Consider the following 20,578-nt stretch of genomic DNA (forward strand, 5'->3'; position numbering starts at 1 on the left):
GAGCAGGACGTTCAGCTGATGGTAATTGATACACCCTGCCCATTAGAATGCAGTGCCGCTCAGAAAAATGCAAAAACTCTGAGCGACACAACAACTGCGCTCGTCAACTTGAGACATTAGATGTTAAGTCTCATTTGCCCAGTAATTTCACTAGCTACGGCGCCATTCAGACCGAAACACAGTTATGCTTACATATTACTGCCTCACGACGAAATAGGCGCTGTTGTGGTACCCAAAATCTAGCCGGCATCCTGTGCAAAGGAGCCTCCCAAGACCCACTGGTAAAACACATCTATCCTATACTAATCTAAGAATAACGCAGCGTAGTTTGAAGGCGATTTCTTCTGGTAGTGCAGTGATGAAATAACCGGTGATATTGATTTTTCATATTGATTGATTGAACAGTTCATTTTAATTGTATCTTATATTCATCCGTGATGTTCAAATATTAGCTTAACAAACTCTGCTTCGAATAGAATCACCTGAGATATTATCTCACACACAATGAAACTTAAAATTCATTGATCAGTCATTTATTGAATTTGAATACTTACTCTTTCAATGATTCTGATATTGTTCCATCTGGTGTTAGAACCGTATAAGATTTCATAATAAATTGTTTTCCAATTATAATATAAAATATTTTACAAATCAATAATATAATGAAAAAGGGAAAGTGTTTTTGATAGCTGTTGGCATTTTTATTTGACGCTTTGTTTTTTTTCCACAAAGGTACAAAGAGGATGTAAGTACTACGTAATATGAGCGGGACTGCCCATGTAAAATTTGAAAGTAAGTTTAGTATGAAACGTGCAGTGATTTGGCATAAGTTTGAAATAGTCGTAATAACAGTATGGCGATTGGCGACGAAGTAATAACCCTGCTCAGTTTGAAAGCGAACAGTTGCTTAAAACGTAGTGGATTTCGACTATCTCCGTTTTTTACAAAAAAGATATTTTTAACAAAAAAACAACCGCCTTCAAAAACACTATTCCAAAACAATAGATAAAATGTGCACTAAAAAGTATAAAAATAATTGCGTATTTTTATATAATCTAATTAATTAATCTAATTCTAGTTACGATTATTGTTATTTTTGGAATCGGTGTCCTTCCGCCGCAACCCGCTCTCGCCTCTCGCCTCCTCACGACTAAAGCACATCTCACCTATAGCTATGTATGTAGTAACAAACCAAAAATTACAATAATCGTAACTAGAATAAGATTAATTAATTAGATTCTATAAAAATACGAATTATTTTTATACTTTTTAGTGCACATTATATCTATTGTGTTGGAATAGTGTTTTTGAAGGCGGTTGTTTTTTGTTATTTTTTTTTTATTTTATGATTTTTAGTGAATTTGAAGTACAATAACTAACTAAAAAATAAAAATTCGGCCTCACATGTAGTACTATTCTCACCTCTGGGCGGGTGCTCCCCAGTACCAGCTTCTTCCATTTGACCGCATACAACGAAGAGCGGCTCGAATCATCGACGATCAAGTCATCTCCGATCGGCTTGATTCTCTAGCATTGGCGTAGAGATGTGGGTTCTCTCTGCATCTTCTACCGCATTTATCACGGGGAGTGCTCAGAGTTGTTCGGGTTGATTCCAGCGGCCGAACTCCACCACCGGACATTACGTGCAAAGTACCATCCTCATCACGTAGACGTCTGGCATTCCACAACCGCGCGTTTTGTTCGAAATTTCTTGCCTCGCACAGCCGCTTTGTGGAATCAACTACCGGCAGCGGTCTTCCCGAACAGATACGACTTAGGTACCTTCAAGAAAAAAGCATACTCCCGCCTTAAAGGCCGGCCACGCATTTCTTGACACACCTGTTGTTGCGGATGTCCATGGGCGGTTGCCTCACCTCTCCCCATCTCGTGAGCCTCTTGCCCGTTTGCCCCCTCTCATATAAAAAAAAAAACAATAACTAACAATTTGTCTAAATATGTGTAAATATACTAAATTTTTCAATGCAGCAATGAACGTTAGTACTTTGCAATTTGATTACAGACAGTGTTCCGTTACTTTGTCACGGACTCCGTAATCAGAACCTAACCAAACTCTCACAAAACTATTTTTGAAGTATATGCTTTTCAATAAAAAAAGAATCATCGAAATCGGTTGGCGCGATATTGAGTTATAATTAAATTTATCATCCACTTTGCTATACGTATGTATTGCAAAATTTAAGTCTTTTATGGTTTTCTCATGGATTCCACTGTGAGATCTGGACGAAATTACAATGGGACCACTCGGGAAGCAGCAGCTTTCAAATAAAAAAAGAATTATCAAAATCGGTTCACCCAGTCGAAAGTTTTGAGGTAACAAACAAAAAAAAATTACCGACGAATTGAGAACCTCCTCCTTTTTTGAAGTTGGTTAAAAGTTATAGTCGTCATCTGTCAATATATCAATGACTGCACTAAGTACTGCACATTTCATACAATCAATCGATATGAGAGTTTCGCTTTTGCGTTTATATGCGCATAAAATATTAAGCGGGGTTTTCACTATCCGAATACACTTGTACCAAGTACTTCTGGCTAACACCATAGACTTACAAATTACCCTTAGAGACCACATTATAGGAAATATTTCAACTTTAATAAATCTGTTAAAAACGTAACCCTAACGTAAACGAATTTTCTACTCGTAGAAACTGTGATAATCATAATGTTGAAAATCTTTTGTTGAGCGAAGTATATTATGATTTTACAACATCATTCTATATTGCACACGAAATTTAAAAGAATTCTTAAAAGATGTTCATGTGTTCAAGGTTAAAGTCTATAGTAATAACATAAATGATTTCTTTATGGTACCACAAATTGGGAATGGAGCGACCGCTCTCGGACTATTGAAATTAATAAATTTTATTGTAACAAAATTTAATAAAAAAGTATGCTGAGTTCCTTGGGTCCGTTCTTCTCAGGTCTGAGGCATACATTTTGAATGGTGGTACTTTTTACGATTAATAAGTGTTTTCAAAGCCAATTATAAATTTAAATATTTGAGTTTGCAGACTCTGAGGCTTACAAATAATTTCACCTAGACAGAACCAAGTGAAGAAGAATGTGATCGTAAACGTACCACCAAAATACAGAATAGGTATCTATTTATTTGAAGAGTGTACGTTCTTCACCCACATTTCTTATTGTTCTATTTCATTTTGAATTGTTACCATATATTTTGCGCGCGCATAACAATTTTTTTGTAATGAAAATAAGGGACGAGACGAGCAGGACGTGCAGCTGATTGGTAATTGATACGCCCTACCCATTACAATGCAGTACCGCTCAGGATTATTAAAAAACCCAAAAATTCTAAGCGGCACTACAATTGCGCTCGTCAACTTGAGACATAAGACGTAATGTCTTATTTGCCCCGTAATTTCACTAGATACGGCGCCCTTCAGACAAAAAGGAACACAGGTAAGGATGGGCCAGGATGGACTCAATATATGTGAATTTTACGTTGACAATATGTACTTAATGCACTTTTGAAAAATGTGTTACATCACGCTCGCTGAAAGAAACCGTAGTGCAGCGGTGGTATATATAAGAAATCCCTTACAATGTGCTCTTTAGCTCAAAGCCGCTAGGATAAGTTAGAAGTATTTGGATTAGGGTAGCGTAGGACCGATAGAATACATAGCTTAATAAAATGTAATGCATACTTACGTGATAAATTATTATCAACTTTCAGTCCTTTTTTCAACTTTTCATCAACTTAAATATTATTCCGTCAGCTAAAAGGGGTTTGAAAATATATCTATAATAATATTGACACACTTTTTACATAAATTATCTTGCCCCAAGATAAGCATATATATATATAGCCTGTGTTATGGGTTACAAGACAACGATATATTTAATACAATATACTTACTTAAACATAAATAAATTCATATAAACATACATAAATACATTTAAACATCCACGACTCGGAAACAAACATCCATATTCATCATATAGGATATATCATCGTAGGATCGCTAACCACTCGGCTATACAGGTAGAAGACCTGTGGAATGGAATCTATGGAATGTAAATAATTTTTATGCTGTTGGTCTTTTCAATAAATAAATAAATAAAAACTATTCTATCCTAAAGTCCTACCTCTATGACTGGGAATGCGATTGATTATTAATTCAGAAATGAGAAAGTCAATTAATATTTTTTAGTGACATTTGTTTTATTTTGTGATGTTTATTTTGAAGATTAAATTTTATTTATATCATTTATTTGAGTATTATATTTTATTTATTATATTATATTAAGCATGTGCAATTGTTTTGAAAGAATATCTTACATCTTGGGCAACATTTTGTACATCTCACAAAGGTAATTCATTAAACTTAATGCCTTAAATTTATCATCTATTTGTAGTTCTTCATTTGATGATTTGTTTGCGCAGTAAGAAACCTAAGTTCCTACCTTCCAATAGATTTTCCGCCAGGCAGTTATACGAAAAAGATACTTTGAACAGACCTCTGTGTAATAGATAGTTGTTTTCATTCATACTTATTAAAAAAGTGCGATTGGACTTAGTATCCCGTAGCAAGAATTAGGAGTTAAAAATATTGTATTTGATAGAGCTTTTGTCCACCATTATAATGATACGTGGCTCTCTGAGTTTCTTGCGCCTGTTATTCCCAAGTCAGAGGTATATCTTTTTGAATGGGTGCTGGATTTTGACGTTTCGCAATTTATATTAACTTCCGATATTTATATTTATTAATAATTAAGCCTTGACTTTGCATACCTATTTATTTTAGGCCTTATTTCTTTTATTAAGTTAATTATCTTATTTAAATAAAATACTTGTTAAGTGGTTATGATGTGGGTAATTGTAATTAAATTTTACAATTATTTACTCGTCTCCTCACATTTCTTTCCAGACCAAATGCTCTTGGCCAAGAGTGTTGGCTGTAAAGTTTCCTAGGTGTCCTAAGCAACCATGAAGTTTGGTGACTGACATATAAAACAATTTTTTAAAGGTTTTTACAACACGTGTTAATTGTAACTGTGTTTTTACACTAGTTTTGCGGAATAGTACCATTTTTAGTATTATTTTAGTTAACCAGACGTTTCGTGCCCTTTCCAGATCACGTTTTCAGGGGGGCTGCGGTTGAAATGAATGAAATAAATAGCGCTAAACTTCCTAATGATAACTATGACAAATACTATCTTGCCTCATTTCAACCGCAGTCTCCCTGATGTGTGTTTATATTTAAATGTGTAACACTCGCGTTAATCAAAATAGGCTGCCATATTGTCAAACATTTACAGGCATCATATTTTTCAGGCTAGCGACGTGCTTTGCAGCAGGGGTCGCCCTCTCTTGTATTATATTCACACTCATAGTAATGTTGTCTGTTGGAATTGGTCTCGGCTACAATTATTGTTTGGTTGACACGGGTACCGCGACGCCCACAACTCAAGGTATACCTTTCTCCTACATTTCTATGCGTTTTAATCAATTGTACCTAAAGCTAATAGTTTTTGATTTAGACACAGAGTTTACTGATTATAATTTAATAATATTGTGGTAACTTGGGACTATAGATTATATAGTTCTTTGTAATTTAGTTCGTTTTTGCCAAAATGTGCAATTTGAGACTTTTTTCAGAATAGAATGAACAGGAAAATACAGTACTGTTAAAATGCTATATCATGTAAAAATTTCAAATTAATTCACCAATTACTTTTCGAAATTTAAGAAAGATTGATTACACCATTTCATGTCGAGTTATGCTAAAATATATAGCATACCTCCATGATAAACCGTTTCATTATTAGCTACTTTCTGAGATTTGCAGTCAAAAATATACCGAAACTATCGAATGGGTAGCCTATATATGGTTGATTTCAAAAATTTCATATTTGCCCACACATGCAAGAATGACATGATTGTTTTACATTATCTTAGGGCGTAATTTAAAGATTTTATAATATACTACAATAAATATACTTCTATAAAATTATATTATATAAAGTTAAAATTTGAATGTAATGTTAAAGTTTTATTTTTCAGATGAATTCGAAACAATTATTACGCTGCCGACAACCACAGTGAATGTAAGTGTGGCAAGAATAGACACACCTATTGTTAAACCAGCGTTATTCAGAGGGCAAAGAGATGATTGGCACAACGAAGACCTTACTAGACGCAGAGATTCTGAAAATGAAAGTCCTATACAAGAAATGGCAAGAACTGAAGAAAATAATGACGAAGAATGGGACGATCCTGTAAATGCACATGTCAACAAGCGTGCTCCATTGCGTCCAATTTCTTACAAATCCAATTCAAACTATTCGCAGCTTTTACACAAGTTGAGAGGGATTAATCGAAATTCCACAATGCCAACGTTCTCATACGCGTGAAACTATTCAAACACTAAATGTTTAATTTGTTGTAATAATAGATATCTTGAGTATGTTAGATCGTGTTACATCCTGATATGTATTATAGCTATCTAATAAACTGTCAATATTATTTAAAATATATTACGAGGTGTATAGCTACATAAGGGTATTTTGGTTATTATATGCCCCCAATTTTTATAACCTTCGGTTGATTTTATACTTGTATAGTTTAATGTAGATAATATCACATATATTTAGTGTAACACATTAACGTGTTAAGAAAATTGATAAATTTTGAACAAAAGCAACATATAAGTACTGTATGATTATTTATTAAATTCGATGCACGAAATGTTGTTTGTTTTTTTAAAACATGGCGTTTTCGGAAAGTTTAAATTTTTCTAAATTATTACTATTTTGTTATAAACGTATGATTCTGAGCACCTGAAATTAAAACTGTACTTAATCTTATTACGGCCGTTCTCAATATACTATCTACCAATATACTATCGACAAATTACTACCTTCTACTGTCAGTAATTAGCTGTCAATAATCTGAAGCTGTCCCAATATACCCGATAAGTCATTCTTATCGCCTTATATTGGGACGCGTGAATTGCAATTTCCATACAAACTTCAATCGCTGTTAAGCTATACGTCGTCCCATTGACAGACAGCGTGTACTGATAAGGTGAGTTACCGTCGATAAGTTTATAGGGACAGAAAAGTCAACGATATTAAGATTTTTTATCTTCAGTAGGCCACAACCGGAGATAGACTGAATATTGAGAATGGCCGTTAGTGCATATGTCGTAGGTATATTGTTATAGTTATTTTGCCCTAATATTTGAACAGTTAATCAAAAACTATAAGTGCAGAATCAAGGTCATACATTCTCTCTTTTAGTCCTCTCAATAATATTGATGACCAAAGTCTGCTTTAAAAAATGTTTTAGTTGTTCTTATGTTATTTAAATAGTATTAAGCTCTTAGTGCATGAAACAGTGGAGAACTTATTCGCTTTTTGTCTACCTCAAACATATACATTCTTAACTTTACAGTCATTATAAGTTTCCATGGTCTTATGTATATAATTGTAAGAAAAATCGCAATACCTAATACCTTTTTTTTTACGGAATAGGAGGACAAACGAGCGTACGGGTCACCTGGTGTTAAGTGATCACCGCCGCCCACATTCTCTTGCAACACCAGAGGAATCACAAGAGCGTTGCCGGCCTTTAAATACCTATAAATGTTCACATCAAATTGATTATTTCTCTCTCTCTGGAGTCGGTTCCTCATGTCTGAGGATCGTGATCAGCATTATGTTTCTATCTGGAGCGGATCACATGCCTCCACCATATTCTGTTCATCGCGGCTCTAACAACCGTGGAGAATTTGGATGACAAGTCTTTAATTTGGTCGGTCTTTGCCCTTAGGTATTTCTACATCAAAAATGTATCTCGATTGTATAAGTATATAAGAGTAGAATTCTGGTTGCGGTTTTCAAGGTATTTTATTCCAGGTCCAGCTTCCTTGTGATTCCAGGGTGATACAATATGGGTAGGCTTTCAAAAAGGGCCTTTATAAAAGTCCAACAACGGTACTGTGATTCCTCTGTGTTAAAAGAGAATATAGGTGGCAGTGATCACTTATAACCAGGCGTTCCGTACGCTCGTTTATCACTTGTCATGTCTTGTTTGTCGTTTGGCTCTTCCATAAAAAAACTATGCTTTGACAACATCAGAAATGGTTGAGTTTTCCTAAAATCCGATTATTCATACTAATAACGACAATCTTATCAAGCTTAAAACGCTTTTCTGCTACTCGCTATAGCATAATATTGATTGTCACACGAAAAAAGAAAAATAGATAAAATGACATCGATTTACCAATCTTGACATTGTTGTTGTTAAAATTATAGTTTTATAAATATTCATAAAAGTGATGATAATGCACTACAATTGAAAAAAATATAAAAATATTTAATCAAAAAATACCGAAGAATGAGTAATTGTAAAGTGTTTCAATATAATATGAAAGAATATTAATAGATAATGAAAATATCAAATATATTCACTTCAGTAAAATTATGTGGTAACTATGAATTATAATTATAATTTTGAAATGATAATTAACGTTTGAAACTATCTACACTATATAGCAATAAAACATGTATTCGTTTATAATATACATAACATTATACACAACTATTTACTCAATAAAGATTAGATTTATTTAGAATTAAATAAGATATAAGATAAAATAATAACGAAAAATAAGAGTAAATAGTTACTTACTACTACTTATTTTCAGAACATGTTATACATAAATTCAGTAAGTCATTATTGAGTTATATTTTTTATGACATAGGAGGTGAAACGAGCACATATATGCGGGTCAAATGTTTATATGTGATCATTTTGATCTATACTCTCTATAATAAACTCTACTCGAATAAACATTTCTTTTTTTATGGAAAAAGAGGACAAACGAGTAAGTGATCACGGCCGCCCACATTCTCTTGCAACACCAGAGGGATCACAGGAGCATCGCCGGCCTTTAAGGAAGGTGTACGCGCTTTTTTTGAAGAAACCCATGTCGTATCGTCGTGGAAACAACACACAAGCTCATCCACTGCTTGGTTGTAAGTCTAAGAAAGTTCCTTGAAAACCGCTTTGTAGAGGATAATATCCTAATTTGTGGGGATGATATCCTAATTTGGCCTCATCGGCGTGCCTTGTGAAGGTGGAACTTCGCTGACAAGACACACAATACAGTGACGTCATTACGCAACGCTAAGTGATCTAGCTGTTCACAACATACTGGGTGCCCGACAATTCGAGCAGCTCTTAGTTGCACGCGATCAAATGGTTCGAACTGTTACTGGGGTGCGCCTGAAATGGCAACAATACTCGATATGTGGCAACCTGCGCTTTTTAGAGCGCTAGAAACTCTCTCCGCGAAATTTTTGGAATGTTTTGTGGAAGATCGGTCATACGACTAATGGGTTAATTTTAAGTGTTAAACGTGCAAACTTGAGTCTTGTGGGGGACTAGGACCGGGTTAAACTGGACAAGGTTAATTTAAGCCCATTCCGCGACTCTTTTTAGAGAGGACTCTATAGAAAACACACGTTTCTTCCGAATTTGATCGACGATTTTCCGAGAGAGGCCCGTACTGCTCGTGTATACGACATCTCTAGGTAAACACTGCCCTTGTTACACGGTTAATTCTTCCAAGTCCTAGAAGTAATATCGCTGTATCGACTTTTATGTATTGATATTTATGTGTATATTGTTATTAATGTCTTACTGAATTATTTACATAAGTGAATTATTTATTATATATAGAGCGTACTGTATCTCCAAAATTAAAAGGGCACTGCTGAAAATCAGTGCTGTCTCATAGCCACGGCCGTGTCACAGATAATCCTGAGTCGGTGACCCATTTCCTGCACTGCACAGGAACTCTCCAATATTAAATCAATGCGTTCATTTTTGGTTTGTTTTGTACCTTTATCTTTTTATATTAAGTATAACCTGTGAGTGTTTTGTGAAATAAATGTTCTTCTTTCTTTTTTCTTTCTGTAACCAACAGGTTCTTGCCAAGAACGTATAGTCAGGGAGAGCAACACAACTAGTAAAGGGGCCCAATAAACTTATATATCCGACATCCAAGTCTCGGAGTTTCTCTCTCTGTCACACGACGCGACACTAATACACTTAAATGTGATGATACACTTGCGTTAGTCAAACAATTAAATTGATTGTCAGCTTTCACAACGTCGTGATCGGAGGCGGCGGCAGCGGTGGTTGTTGCATTCCTATCCCGAACCCATGCGCTTGTTGCTGCCGTTGTTGCTTCGAGATTTGCTGCAAGTTTCTGTGTTGCTTGCTCATACTGGCCCTTATCGTTGGAGGACTTCTCATGCTGATTGAGGCTTTGTGTAAGTAGATACTATAACGTTAAATGCTCGCTCCGGGTGGTGTTATAAAATCATTGGAGCCCTGTCGTCTATCGAATTGCTTTAATCCTGTTATTAACATTATTTTAACATTTATTCGAGTGGTTTGAATGCTAAATTATTATACTCCCCCAGGAAACGTAATACGAATTTCATTGATTTTTATCCTCAGTTTTTGAATTTGCCAAGTTCACAAAATTAAAATAAATTTCGTCAGCGCAGAATTGTTGATTAGGACGGGAATGAAGACCTACCGTTGGTGACACATTTAATAAGCATACAGGTATACGAATAGTCCTGTCTCAAATGTTGAAATGCTCTTGAAGCCGTTGTTTCGACATTGTATAATGCATTTCCGTTTCCTTGAGGTGTATAGCAATGTAATCTATTTAAGGCGAAGAGTAAGCCGAAAACACGCGAATAAGGTGTTTTTAGGCAAGTTTTGTGGTGAAAGTATAGCATTTCGAGCTATGAACACTAGTTAATCCTGTTACACATATCCTTAAGTCTTATTTGTAGGTTGCTAATGCTTGCTGTTGGTTATAGTTAACACTGCCGACCCTTTTTGAACTACCACATTACTTTGAAGTTAAACAAGTTTTTTGGCATGGCGTGACGCATTTTTTTGGTTCTTCTCTAAGAAAAGTTATTCTTATAGCTTGTACTTTTATGTGTAGGTTCATTTATTCAGATTAGTAGTGAATAACGAGGATTGTAAGCATACAAACTGTTTTCCACGCAAGAATTTTGAAAATATTGGCTTTGTTACATAGATGGCGGGCCGGCAGCCGTTAATTCATATCGCTCAAGGTCGCTGGCGTTTAGTGTCGCATTAACAGCGGATAATTTGAAAAAGAAACGACGTCTATGATAATCATCTTTGTCCGTCAACAAATATAACGCTCTATGAATAGACGCAACAATTTTGATAAAATTCAAAATGGAAGACGGTATGGAATCAGAACTCCATCTGTTAAACCGAGAAAAGTTGCCGACAGGTTTTGGATAACACGGCGTTTATAAAAATCTTATATAAAATCAAATAACGCTAAATTTCATTTTCCTTGCTACAGCTAAAGAAGCAAGGAAAACAATAAATGTCTGTTGAGATAGGTAATGTTCGAATGTAGCCATACTGTTGCCCCAGGCTTCGTAAACTACGCTTGGACGGTCAAAGAATTGCTGACAGATGTATGGCGTTCTATTTTCCGCCCTAAAGAGGAAACATACGTGGCCATTTGCCTGTGGCCAGTGTTCAAACGCTCCTGACTCTTTTATGATTAGTTTTTAAACAACTAAATCAACAACCCTAAATCAAAAGTGTTTTCATATTAGATCTATATATCATATAAGACTGTCATAACCATAATGTTAACACCAGGAACAGACATAAACTTGTAATGTCTACTGCTCAGCTAAGTCGAGTTAGTAAGTCGTGTCTGGGGCGATGTATATGCTTTTACAACAATATCCCAGATAATGTTCAAAACAAAAGAATTACGATATTCAAAAGAATTGTTAATAAACGAAAAATTGTTGAAAAAATGGAGCAACTGCCATCAGGAAATAGATATAATCTGGAAAAATGAAAACAGTCCGACACAATATAATATCCTTTCTCATTCAGTTTTCAAAAATTCCGTAACGATTGGTTAATTTTTGGAGAAGGAAATTTCCGACAACTAAACCCTGTTTCCGTAGCCGAATGGCAAAAAATGGAACCCTTATAGATTCGTCATGTCTGTCTATCTGTCTGTCCGTCCGTATGTCACAGCCACTTTTTTCCAAAACAATAAGAATAGATGTATTCTGTGAACCGCATTAAGATTTTCACACAAAAATAGAAAAAAAAATTTGGGGATTGCCCCCCATACTTAGAACTGAAACTCATTTTTTTTTTATCAAACCCGTGTGGATAGGTCTTCAAAAATGATATTGAGGTTTCTAATATCATTATTATATAAACTGAATAGTTTGCGCAAGAGACCAAAGTGGTAAAATGCCCCCTCCCCTGTAACTTTTAAGCTAAGAAAATGATAAAACTAAAAAAAATATATGATGTACATTACCATGCAAACTTCTACCGAAAAAAGGTTTGAACAAGATTTAGTAAGTAGTTTTTTTTAATGCGTCATAAATATTTACTACGAACTACAAGAACTTTTATCTTATGTTAGGTACTTGCTGCTACGGAACCCTTCATCGCCGAGTCCGACTCGCTCTTGGTCGCTTTTTGAGTTTTGTAACTCACGAGAGTTACAGTAATGCTTGTGATTGTCTCTCCCGCGATTGTTGTTTTAGAATTATTAAATCTAAAAAAGGCCTCAATCAATCTTCCTCTTAACTTCATTTGCACTAATATTTAAAAGGTAAAGGTAAAATATAGTTCACTATAGAAAATAATGAAAATCCAATATGGCTGCCAAGAAAAAAAGGTTAATTTTTCTTGTTGGTCCTTCAATATTGGTGTCAAATAAAAGTTCTTGACTTTACTATTCAATAGATTACACTATGAAAAAAATATTGAAAATGCAATATGGCTGCCAACAAAATGAAAGGTGAATTTTTTTGCACTACCTCTTCAATATGGATGAATGAACCCACACTTCAATGAACGGGCTTGAGTAATAGAATACTGTAATATGATTTGACAAATTTCAAATCTAAAATTGCTACCGGGTCTAATATTTCTTTCAATATGGGTATCGGATATCAAGTAAATAAAGTTTTTGGAAGGATTATGTATTGAGGAGTTAGATTGTAACAAATTGTCATAAAAACACCTCATTAGGTACTAAATGGATGAAAAATAATGAAAAGTATGTAAAATTAAGTACTAAAAACTGAAAATTATCAAAATGGGTATATAAATTTTTGATTGGTGATTTTTGATGTGTTTGCCTAGACCTGACGTTACGATTAAGACAAAGTTGTTACTAAGATGGCGGTGTTTCCTCGCCACAACACGCGGCGTTAATTCAAAGGTGAAGTGTGATAGTCACGGATTGAACAAAAAATTAATATAAAAAGCGGGAAAGTTTACACAATAGTTCCAATATACGACTTAATTGAAGTTTTTAAATTAATTATTAACTGACGAGCATATGGTTATAGGGGTAATCCGTAGTTCATCATCCCTGCACCTACATTGACGATTTTAAATTTTCGAACCATAGGGTGAATTCACAGCTAGTGACGTAGAATGACTCATATTAGTATAAGAAAATTTATTGAATTAAGCGTTACTTTGCGGAAATCCATAATTATACAAATGATTTAAGTTTTCTTTAGTGTTAATTCAGATTTTGGCGAGACAACACGTCCTGAGGATGCCTCGTGTAGAGGCGAAACACGTGTCGAATTGTTTTAAAGACAAATATTGGCGGAATTAACACTAAAGAAAACTTAAATCATTTGTATCATCAAAAATATATATATAAATATAAATAAAGAAAAATATATATAAATAAATATGTATAGTCAAAAAGATTCTTTTTAGATTCATTTTAATGTTGGTTTATGTACTTATATTTTTACTTTCAGGCCCACAAAACGAGATAAAAAACGTTACAGCTAACACAAGTATGTCTGAGCCTATAGAGTATTATAGAGTTTAACGGACTGCGGTTTTTTGAGGTTTGCCCATATTTTTATTGTTTTATTTTACGTAATTCAAATGAATTACGTAAAATTAACAGAAGAAAATTATGTATAAATTGGATCGGATTGTCGGGGACCCAGTGCTCTGTGAACGGCTAGATCACTTGGCGTTGCGTAGAGAGCTTCGCTTCATTGTGTGTCTTCTACCGCATTTATCACGGGTAGTGTTCAAAAGAACTTTTTAACCTGATTCCTGACGCCGAATTCCACCTTCGCACGTCACGCCACAAGTTAGGATAGCATCCCCACCATCTGGATGTGTGGCGGTCCTCCACAGTGTGGTTTTCAAGCAGCTTTTTTCCACGTACTACAAAGCTGTGGAATGAGCTTTCCTGTGCGGTGATTCCGGGACGATATGACATGGGTACCTTCAAAAAAAGCGCGTACAACGCTCTTGTGATTCCTCTGGTATTGCAAGAGATCACTTAACACCATGTGACCCGTACGCTTGTTTTTCCTCCTATTCCATAAATATATATATCTAATTAACCAATTAGCAAAGGATTCATAAAGAATAAAGGATCCATACCGACATATTATCTATCTATATATATATATATATATATATATATATATAAATGAATTGCTGTTCGTTGGTCTCGCTAAAACTCGAGAACGGCTGGACCGATTTGGCTAATTTTGGTCTTGAATTATTTGTGGAAGTCCAGGGAAGGTTTAAAAGGTGTAGAAATATGAAAGTGTTCGGAATTAAATAAAAACAACAAATTTGTTTTTCCTTTGATGTGTCCCCCGTCGTCCGATATTTGTTTTGTATGGACATATTTTCTATGAGAGAATTTATTGACGCACGGTTTGACAGTTCTGCTGTAAAACAATTTCATTACAACAACAGGGAGCATATATTTACGAAATAATTCTCGATGTTATGACATATTATTGACAAATTCATAAAAAACAGTATTTTATTTATTATATACAGAACAACGTGTCGGGTGAACTAGTATATGATAAGATGCTAATAATTATTGCAAATACTTTTTTTATTCATACATCTAAAATATCTTTTTGACACTAGCTCAAACATTACATTATAAAGCATGCAATATCTGAATTTAAACACAAAGTCACTTTGTTTTAAATCTGAATATTTAAATATAATTAACAATGTTAACATTTCATCTCCGTTATGTTCGTATCGCGCCCACACAATAACCCTCAAAATTCAAAAGTAAAGGATAGCTAATAACAAGAAGGTTAGTAAAGAATTTTAATGAAAGAAAAACCAAATGTCAAGTTGTTATGTCATCCCACGCTTCGTGTTTATATTTTCAATCGTTTTTATTTATATTTTTAATAACGTTAAAATTATAAATGTTCAAATTTCAACTATGAAGGAATGTGGTATGTTTTTGTTTTTATATAGATGAGAGTTGCGATTCTATTACGACAATAAAGACTTAAGTACTTAAAGATAATGAAAAATTATGTTTAAAAATAAAACAGAGGAAGTAATCAGGGTTACTTCCTACAGATTGTGTCAAGATTTTTTAGTTGAAACGATATTTTCGGTCAACCTAGAGCTACATATAAATACTCTGCTAAAGCATTTCTTATAAGGGTTTATGAGAAAAAGTTTAACACATCATTGCTATCTGAATTCGTGGTGATTCTCCACAGTGTGGTTTTCAAGGAAATCTCTTTTATGTAAAACTTTTCAGGGGCAGGCTTCTTTGCACAGGATGCCGGCTAGATTATGGGTCTATTTCTGCCGTGAAGCAGTAATATGTAAACATTATTGCGTTTCGGTCTGAAGGGCGCCGTAGCTAGTGACATTACGGGGCAAATGAGACTTAATATCTTAAGTAGACGAGTGCAATTGTAGTTTTCTAAGTATTTTTCGGTTTTTCAAGAATCCTGAGCGGCACTGCACTGTTATGGGCAGGGCTTATCAGTTACCATCAGCTGAACGTCCTGCTCGTCTCATCCCTTATTGACATATAAATAAACTTAACAATGGAAAGGACTTTCTTATGCGCGATAGCGCAATCAATGAATATTGTATCCCGTAAATGCACTTTTATACTGATAACTAAAGCCATTCGTGCGAAATTATTCCCTAATCATTCCAAAATATTCAAAAATACACAATGTTACTTTTAAAGTTTTCACTTCTGTCTGTATTCCTGGAGTGCAACCCGTTTTTTTAATTTTCTGAATCGGGTTCCCTGATTTTTAGTGATCAACGTCTCCCACATCGTCTTGCAACACCAGAGGAATCACAAAAGCGTTGCCTTGGAAATACTGCGCAAGGAAGCTCATTCCACAGCTTGGTTGTGTTTTTAATATTTTTTTACTTTGACTTTAGCTGGGGCAATCTGTACGTGAGCAACGACGCTATTAAATCTGGGATATCGCTGTGCTGCTGTGTGATACTGTGTGTTGTTGGTGTAATTGTACTCGTCATTTTGTTCGTGGCTGATGTTTTATGTAAGTCCAATTATAATACTTAATATATTATATAAAATGCTAATGTTCGTACGTATGTCCACGGTTTTCTGTATCATCTGCAACTTCGATCAAGTTCCCCTTGGGATGGCAAATACTCCTTGGTACCCTGGTGTGCATAAGGGAGTTTGATCGGGATGGGTTGAAATGGGTGGTGGTGGGTGGCAAAATAGTGAAGTTAAATACATCTGGCCTTCTCTAACTAATGTACACTTCTGTAAAATGTTGAAAATCTCGGGTATGATCTAGAAAGTTCCAGACTGTGTGCAACTGATGTAATCAATCTAGAAAGTTGTAAGGCTTTCTGGAATGATCTAGAAAGCTCAAAGATTTTCTTGAATGATCTAGAAAGTTGCAAAATGTGTACAATTTATGAAATTGATGAGAAACGGTCTAGAATATTCTAAAAATTTCCGAAATGATCTAGAAAGTTCTAAAATGGTTTCAATGATCTAGGATGTTATTATCTTAAGATAGAAATCTATGATATCGTTATGATATCTACTATAGAAAATGGAACCTTAAATATTTCTTATACCATTCAACATGCGATGTAACTTAACCCGAGCAACGCCGGGTTTCGCTGCTAGTATTATATGTTTTTCTTTATACAGCGTGGCGCTACAATGGCAACATTAAATAAACACACGGATAGAACTACTAAATAAATTGTTTCGAGGTTATTAAATAATCTAAACGCCTCTTTTATTGATAGCATTACAGAGGCAAATTTGATACACAAATTCACATTAAATTTTTAAACAACAGCCTGTAAAGTTGAACTCAGAACCGGTTCCATTGTTTGCTCGGTGGATTAGTGTATTCGTTCTAACAAGAATTAAATGCATTTTAATAATATGCCTTGGTTCATGATTTTCTTTTTGTTGCTTATATTTTGTTATTTAGTATATTTTGTTTTTTTTTTTTTTTTTTCTATTGATATTAATTAATATTTTGTTATAATGTTGCAATGTAAAAAGTACGGCACTCCACGAAAACCCAAGTGGTTTATAGATGTTGTATTTTATTATCTTTTATGTTCCTTAAAATAAATAAATAAAAAAACCTTGAAATAAAAAATATTCCAAAATAAAATACATAATACACCTAAATCAATTTTCCATAAAATTATTTCGGAACATCCTGTAAGAAAACTAGTAGCCGCGAGCTATCGTAGGCACGGATACCTACTTTGTGCCGACATCCTGTAAGAAAACTAGTAGCCGCGAGCTATCGTAGGCACGGATACCTACTTTGTGCCGACATCCTGTAAGAAAACTAGTAGCCGCGAGCTATCGTAGGCACGGATACCTACTTTGTGCCGACATCCTGTAAGAAATCTAGTAGCCGCGAGCTATCGTAGGCACGGATACCTACTTTATGCCGACATCCTGTAAGAAATCTAGTAGCCGCGAGCTATCGTAGGCACGGATACCTACTTTGTGCCGACATCCTGTAAGAAATCTAGTAGCCGCGAGCTATCGTAGGCACGGATACCTACTTTGTGCCGACATCCTGTAAGAAATTTAGTAGCCGCGAGCTATCGTAGGCACGGATACCTACTTTGTGCCGACATCCTGTAAGAAATCTAGTAGCCGCGAGCTATCGTAGGCACGGATACCTACTTTGTGCCGACATCCTGTAAGAAATCTAGTAGCCGCGAGCTATCGTAGGCACGGATACCTACTTTGTGCCGACATCCTGTAAGAAATCTAGTAGCCGCGAGCTATCGTAGGCACGGATACCTACTTTGTGCTGACATCCTGTAAGAAATCTAGTAGCCGCGATTTATCGTAGGCACGGGTACCTACTTTGTGCCGACATCCTGTAAGAAATCTAGTAGCCGCGAGCTATCGTAGGCACGGATACCTACTTTGTGCCGTCTTATGCGACCACAAAAGGTTGATTTAATTTTGTTTCCTAAATATATAATTTGTTTTATAAAAATTTTAAGTATTTAATTTTAATTTTAGTATTTTTTTAATGATTAAGGTTAGGTATCTCTCCCCTCTCTACCCGTGCATTTGATGTCGCCATTATTAGAAGGTTGATAATAACGTAGCAGATACAGTTATATAGTATATTTGGTAAATAGCACATAATTAATAGAAAAACAAAGCTTTCAGCCTCTGCTGACACAACAGATGAAGATAGTTTTTATTTTCTTTTGACATAGAAAAAACCAGCAGTCACTCTAAAATCCAAACATACTTTATGATTCATACCAGCCAGTTAATGATCAATTGTATTTCTTTGCTCTAACAGTCATTATGAGGCCACGCAGCATAAGAAGGTGGCAAATGGGCAAGTATTAAAACTAGTTCATCTGATTAAAATAAAAAGACAACCGCCCATAGACAATAAATACCAGAGGTCAAGACTTGTAATACACTGTGACTGTGACCAATTTTGATTTGTCGATGTGTGCGCTAGCTAGTGGTTTTATTCAAAGGAAGTAATGTCAAGCGTGGCTGACTGTTTACGACTTGTCAACCAAAATCGGTTACAGTGACACTATTACTCCTTTTCTTTTCTCTGTGACAGCTGTGAACACATCGAAAAAATAGCAGCTTACTGTTAAACTCTATTTTCACACGACTAAGGAGAAAGGTGTGCTTATATTGTCTTTATGCACACTTTTGCCGTTCCACTGTCAGACTGCAAATGATATGTCCATATGTGTAGAACGTCATTGATTTTGTCAATAATATTTCATAACATCAAGAATTATTTCGTAAAATATGCTCCCTGTTGTTATAATGAAAATTGTTTCACAGCAAAACTGTGAAATATGGGTCCCAAATCGATATAAAAACTTTCCAAGTTGGACAAAACTACACTCCATGAAGTAATCTCCATTAAAATCTGTTAATTAGTTTAGGAGTTCACTGGGAACAAACATCAGGACACTGGATTTATATATATTATTAAGATTTTCAATAAATTCAACTACTGGAACATCAGCCACTGTTCAATTATGAACATTTTACATTAGTAAGGCCTTTGTGAACTTCCTACTCGGGATATAATTGACATATGCCTTTACACTAATAATGCTCTCCTGGTACATGTTGTCAGAATGAAATATGTATATATAATAATATTTCCATCGCTATTATCAAACACATAACTGTCATTACTATTGTAAGTATACCTGGTGCCAAAAAAGTAAACGTATGAAGACTGCAATCATGAACATGACATCAAAATATAATATTATATAATGTAAGACATGCGTCATCCATTACTTTTAGTCAGATCTCTTCTTCATTTATGTTTGCCTGGTAGCAATAATAATGAATTGCAGGGCGTGACGACTTATTCTATATCCAAATAAAGGTCAGAGTATATTATAAAGAAGTTTTACATAAAAAACAAATATATTTTTATTATTTGTTATTAAAATTACTATTACATTTACAGAAACTCCATCACAATGGCGACCAGTAACAGCTGCCTTAATTCCTTTTGGGAAGCCAATTCTTGTAGCCTGGATTCTGTGAAACAAAACCTAGCATTAATCTATTGTTTCTCTAATTATGTTGAAAAAAGTTTAAACGTCTGTGAAGATTTAATGTGCTGTGACATGCGGATAATAAAACAAACTTTACATCAGAGTTCCCCAAGTGTTTTTTATTTGGAAATTTGAATTTACATTTTCACCTTACATAATTTATTCGTCTAGACTCTAGAAAGACTGTGACAGCTGTGAACACGTCGAAAAAAAGCGGTGAAATGTTACCCTGTATTCTTAACAATGCACGCACCCTAACACAAAGTGACATACAAATCGCGAGTGTAACCCCTCGTTTACACCAAGGTATTATACACGTATTTTACAAGTATCATGCAAATTACAAAATACAAGTTGTATTCAATGTTTTCAAAATACAAAAGCAAAACTAGTGGTAGACAATATTTGTATGAAACTTGTCTGAAGATATTGTTTGTCACCTAGTTGTCTACATGTATATGATCTCATGTTTTATACTTGTTGTAGGCTTGTGGAAAAACTTATTTAAGACATGTCAGTGCAGAATTTAATGAATTTGACAACACAATTGACTACTGGTACAGACAATAGAAAGTGAAAGTACTGCGGAACGTT

General features: G+C 34.8%; 2 long non-coding RNA genes across 2 annotated transcripts in view; both read left to right on the plus strand.

The window, feature by feature from the left end:
* Positions 1-5,454, plus strand: part of LOC126979507 (uncharacterized) — a 39,686-nt gene extending 34,232 nt beyond the window's left edge. Inside the window, exon 3 of the long non-coding RNA XR_007732833.1 lies at positions 5,318-5,454. This is a non-coding gene — a long non-coding RNA (uncharacterized LOC126979507). The remainder of the gene's footprint in view (positions 1-5,317) is intronic.
* A 2,885-nt stretch (positions 5,455-8,339) lies between these two features.
* On the plus strand, positions 8,340-20,081 carry LOC126979502 (uncharacterized). The gene is made up of 5 exons (XR_007732828.1): positions 8,340-8,474; positions 10,154-10,326; positions 13,888-13,980; positions 16,331-16,452; positions 19,894-20,081. It is a non-coding gene; the product is annotated as an uncharacterized LOC126979502 (long non-coding RNA).
* The last annotated feature ends 497 nt before the right edge of the window (positions 20,082-20,578 follow it).

The sequence above is a fragment of the Leptidea sinapis genome, chromosome 3 (assembly GCF_905404315.1).
Source record: "Leptidea sinapis chromosome 3, ilLepSina1.1, whole genome shotgun sequence".
Classification (NCBI taxonomy): domain Eukaryota; kingdom Metazoa; phylum Arthropoda; class Insecta; order Lepidoptera; family Pieridae; genus Leptidea; species Leptidea sinapis.